At 45.3% G+C, this 5,404-nt stretch overlaps 2 pseudogenes; both read right to left on the bottom strand.

The window, feature by feature from the left end:
- Nucleotides 1-1,541: 1,541 nt before the first annotated feature.
- LOC105707959 (small ribosomal subunit protein eS4, X isoform-like) lies at nucleotides 1,542-2,399 on the bottom strand (annotated as a pseudogene).
- Nucleotides 2,400-4,652: 2,253 nt separating this feature from the next.
- On the bottom strand, nucleotides 4,653-4,771 carry LOC135273461 (5S ribosomal RNA; annotated as a pseudogene).
- Between the last annotated feature and the right edge of the window lie 633 nt (nucleotides 4,772-5,404).

Below are 5,404 nucleotides of genomic sequence, written 5' to 3'. Positions count from 1 at the left end.
GTGGATTGCTTGAGGTCAGGAGTTCCAGACCAGCCTGGCCAACATGGCGAAACCCCATCTCTACTATAAATACAAAAATTAGCCGGATATGGTGGTGCACGCCTATAATCCCAGCTACTTGGGAGGCTGAGGCATGAGAATGGCTGGAACCCAGAAGGCAGAGGTTGCAGTGAGCTGAGATCTCACCACTGCACTCCAGCCTGGACGCCTGGACAACAGATCAAGACTGTCTCAAAAAACAACAAAAAAATCTGGTGTGCATTTCCCACTTCTGGCACACCTCAATTCAGAGTAGCTAGTGTGGCTGGTAGCTTTGGTATTGAACAGGGAAGAAGAGTGTTTCAGGCAAAGAAAGTAGCAAGTGCCAAAGCGCCAAGGCAGGAGTGGAAAAAATAGGATTCAGTTTTGTGCATTTGAAGAGAACCAGTAGGACAGAAAGGAGCGAGGATTAAGTGAGTAGAGTAGGAGAAGGTGAGGCTGGCTGGAGAAAAAGGTAGGAGCTAAATCCTGGGAGGCCTTGTACAAAGCAGTTGGGGAATTATTCTAAGTGTAATTGGGAAACCACGAAAGGGTTCTGAGCAAGAGACATGCTAAGTCCCCTTGTGACATGAAATGCAGTGATGCTGGTTATCATTATAGTGTTTCTAATTAAAGGAAAGGCAGTTGTGGGACCTCAGATCCTTCTTCCACTGCACAAGGAACCCCGCTTTCTCTCCGGTTTCCCACTTGTAGACCAGAGGCCCAGAGACAAAGAGGGCCTGGACCAGAAAGCGAAGCAGGTCTTTTTTTTTTTTTTTTTTTTTTTTTTTTGAGACAGAGTCTTGCTCTGTTGCCCAGGCTGAAGTGCAGTGGCATGATTTTGGCTCACTGCAACCTCCACCTCCCGGGGGTTCAAACAATTCTCATGCCTCAGCCTCATGAGTAGCTGAGATTACAGGCATCTGCCACCATGCCTGGCTAATTTTTGCATTTTTAGTAGAGATGGGGTTTCACCATGTTGGCCAGGCTGGTCTCGAAATCCTGACCTCAAATGATCTATCTGCTTCGTCCTCCCAGAGGGCTGGGATTACAGGCGTGAGCCGCTGTGCCTGAACAAAACAATAAATAAATAAAATAATATAAATTAGCAGGGTATGGTGGCATGTGTCTGTAATCCCAGCTACTCAGGAAGCTGAGGCAGGAGAATTGCTTAAACACAGGAGGCAGAGGTTGCAGTGAGCTGAAATCGCGACACTACACTCCAGCCTGGGTGGCAGAGTGAGACCCTATCCCAAAACAAACAAACAAAAAATGCTGCAACAAATCTTCTAAATGCATTTTTTTTACGAAGACTTCTTTTAGTTTTTTTGTCTCTACATGCATTTGCTATTATTTCTTTAGGTTCTATTTCTAGAGGTCATGTTTGGTTACTTTAAATAGTAAATTTATCTAATGCTAAGTAGGTTGTTCTGGAGTGGGAAAGCCTCCTACTTAAGTATTTTATAATACCTACTGTCTTCAGCATGCAAAACAATCTCTTCTTCTTCTTTTTTTTTTTTTTTTGCTATTAATCATGCCACATGATTTTTAATTATGCATAAAGATCTAACATATCACCCAGGGACCATTTCACCCACTGCTCTGTTTGGCTGCCAGTCTTTTGTCTCTCTCTTCAGCAATGGTGAGGCGGATACCCTTTCCTCGGGGAAGAGAGATCCATGGTTTGTTGCCCTTGCCAATAACAAAAATATTGGAAAGTCGAGTGGCAAAGCTGTTGCCATTGGCATCTTTCACGTGAACCACGTTGAAAGATCCAGGGTGCCTCTCTCTGTTGGTAATCACACCAATTCTTCCCAGGTTAGCACCCCCAGTCACCATACACAGGTTACCAGTGTCAAACTTGATGAAATCAGTAATCTTGCCAGTCTCCAAATCAATCTGAATGTTATCATTCACCTTGATGAGCGGATCAGGGTAGTGGATGGTGCGAGCATCATGAGTCACCAGATGAGGGATTCCTTTTGCGCCCACAAAGATTTTTCGTACTTTGCACAATTTGTACTTGGCCTCCTCAGGTGTAATACGATGTACAGCAAAGCGACCCTTGGTGTCATAGATCAGACGGAAATTCTCTCCCATCTTGTCAATGCTGATGATATCCATGAAACCAGCAGGGTAGGTTATATCAGTTCGGACCTTGCCATCGATCTTAATGAACCGCTGCATGCAAATCTTCTTTACTTCATCTCCTGTCAGGGCACACTTAAGTCTGTTCCTTAGGAAAATGATGAGGGGGAGACACTCTCTCAACTTGTGAGGACCGGTGGATGGACGAGGAGCAAACACACCGGGCAGTTTATCCATCATCCAATGCTTTGGAGCTGCCACCGCTTCAGATGCTTCTTGGGACCACGAGCCATGGCTGTGTTAGGCAAGGAAAGAGGAGCTCCGTCTTCCGGTGAGTGTAGAAACTCAAAACAATCTCTTCTTAAATTTGAAAGTTCTCCTTCATGTCATAAATAGTGATGTATTCCCCTGAACACATGGCTTTACAACTCATCAGTGGCAAAGATTCTTGACTGGCCGCTGGGTGCAGTGAACTGTAAGGACTGAGAGGATTAGAACGACACATAAAAGTGCGGGCCCTCCAGCTCACAGTCTAACAGGGAAACAAGATAGGAACATAAAGAGGCTGGGCGTGGTGGCTCACACCTGTAATCCCAGCACTTTGGGAGGCCGAGGTGGGTGGATCACCTGAGGTCAGGAGTTCAAGATCAGCCTGGCCAACATGGTGAAACCCCATCTTAAAAAATAAATAAAAATTAAAAAATTAAAAAAAAAGATAGGAACATAAACAATAATCCACATTATACAAAGAGAATTCCCCAGTCCAGACTTCTTACTCTGATGTCCTGGAGCACTTACTCTCTAGGATGGCAAGAATATAACCTAAGATTGACTGGTTGTATGTGTTTACTCTTTGGGTCACAAAATGAGGGAACGGCTCCAGATATGTTAGCAAGAAACAGTCTAAATTATTCCATTAGGCTGGTGGCCAAAGTCTATCTCCTCTCCAAAAGCCCACTGCATACCTTCATTTAGTAAACATTTACCTACTTCTACTCCATGTCAGATGTTGGGGAGGTGATGGAATCCTTGCATTGCAGTGCTCAGTAATGTATATTAATTGATAAAGTATAAGGTAGCAAAAGGTAGAATATTCCAGTGTTTGCCTTAGAAAAACTCAGCTGAAAACTGATACATTTTGTTTGTTCCTCATACTTTTATTGTTTTTTTGATTTTAACTAAAAGCATTTTTTTGAGACAGAGTCTTGCTCTGTCGCCCAGGCTAGGGTGTAGTGATGCGATCTCAGTTCACCGCAACCTACGCCTCCCGGGTTCAAGCGATTCTCCTTCCTCAGCCTCCCAAGAAGCTGGGATTCCATGTGCCTGCCACCATGCCCAGCTAATTTTCATATGCATTTTTGTTGTTGTTGCTTTCAGGCGGAGTTTCGCTTCTGTTGCCCAGACTGAAGTACAATGACATGATCTCGGCTCACTGCAATCTCCACTTCCCAGGTTCAAGTGATTCTCCTGCCTCAGCCTCCCGAGTAGCTGGGATTACAGGCATTCACCAGCATGCCTGGCTAATTTTTTTAATTTAGTAGACACGGGGTTTTACCATGTTAGGCTGGTCTCAAACTCCTGACCTTAGGTGATCCACCCACCTCGGCCTCCCAAAGTGCTGGGATTACAGGGGTGCACCACTGTGTCTGGCCTAAAAAAATTTTTTTTACGGAGGTATAATTTATACACAAGAACTTTTGAGGGCAATTAAGGGTCTAGTTAGATGAGTTTTGGGATTATATTCACCAATGAAACATAGAACATATTCATTTCCCCAAAAAGTTCCTTCACTGGCCGGGCGCAGTGCCTAATGCCCGTAATCCCAGCACTTTGGGAGTTCGAGGTGGATGGATCACAAGGTCAGGAGTTCAAGACCAGCCTGGCCAATGTGCTACTAAAAATACAAAAAATTAGCCAAGCATAGTAGTGAACACCTGTAATCTCAGCTACTCAGGAGGTTGAGGCATGAGCATTGCTTAAACCCAGGAGCTGAGGTTGCAGTGAGCCCAGATAGCACCACTGCACTCTAGCCTGGATGACAGAGAGAGATTCTGACTCAAAAAAAAAAAAAAAAAAAAAAAAAAAATTAGCCAGGTGTGGTGGCACATGCCTGTGGTCCCAGCAACTAGGGAGGCTGAGACAGGATAATTGATTGCTTGGGCAAAAAAAAAGACACTTGTCATTGGATTTAGGGCCCACCCAGATAATCTAGGGCAATCTCATCTCGAGATTCTTAACGAGCACTGCAAAGGCCCTATTTTTGAATAAGGTCACATTCATAGGTTCAGGAGTTAAGATATGTACGTGTCTTTTGGGGACTCCCATTTTACTTTCTACATGTGATATGGATATACCACGGTTTATTTATTTATTTATTTTTAAGAGGTGGGATGCTGCTGCCTGGCAGTGCTGCAGTGGCAGACCCCCATGAGGAAATCTCAGACTGCAGTGGGGGTGCAGGCAGGCAGATAAGGGGGAGCAGCATCAGGGGGTGGTTGGGAAGTCCAGCAACAAAAGGGGGAAAGTGGGAGGGAGTGGAAGCCAAAAGCCTACAACACCTGGTATTCCCATGCAGTCTCCCATCCAAGTGCTAACCAGGCCAGACCCAGCTTAGCTTCTGAGATCAGACATGATCAGGTGTGTTCAGCAGTGTATGGCTGTACCTGCTGGCAGTGGCCCCAGGGGCTGCAGTGGCGGACCCCATGAGGAGGTCTCAGGCTGCAGCAGGGGTGCAGGCGGGAGAAAAGGGGGAGCACAGGCAGAGGACGGTTGAAAAACATGGCGACAAAAGGGGGAAAGAGGGAGAGAGAGGGAAGCCAGAAGACTACAGCACCCGATAGTCCCACAAGATCAGAAGAGATCCGGCACGTTCAGGGTGGTACATATCCTGGTTTGTTTAGCCATTCATCTATTTGATGGACATTTTGGTTGTTTCCAGGTTTTGGCTATTACAAATAACGCTGTTATGAAAAATCACGTACAGACTTTCTAGTGGTCATAAGTTTTCATTTATCTGGGATAAATGCCAAGTAGGAAAATTTCTAGGTCATATGGTAAGGGAATGTTTAGTGTTGAAAGTAAATAGTGGGACCAGGCATGGAGGTTCATGCCTGTAATCCCAGCACACTGTGAGGTCAAGGCAGGAGGATCACTTGAGCTCAGGAGTTCAAGACCAGCCTAGGCAACATAATGAGACCCTATTTCTACAAAAATTAAAAATTAAGGCTGGGCGTGGTGGCTCACACCTGAAATCCTGGCACTTTCGGAGGCCGATCATGAGGTCAGGAATTTGAGACCA

This window comes from Aotus nancymaae, unplaced genomic scaffold, assembly GCF_030222135.1.
Source record: "Aotus nancymaae isolate 86718 unplaced genomic scaffold, 86718_ANA_hifiasm-v0.15.2.pri h1tg000007l, whole genome shotgun sequence".
Classification (NCBI taxonomy): Eukaryota; Metazoa; Chordata; class Mammalia; order Primates; family Aotidae; genus Aotus; species Aotus nancymaae.
Note: the sequence above shows the minus strand (reverse complement) of the source record. Positions and strands in the feature narration are given on the sequence as shown.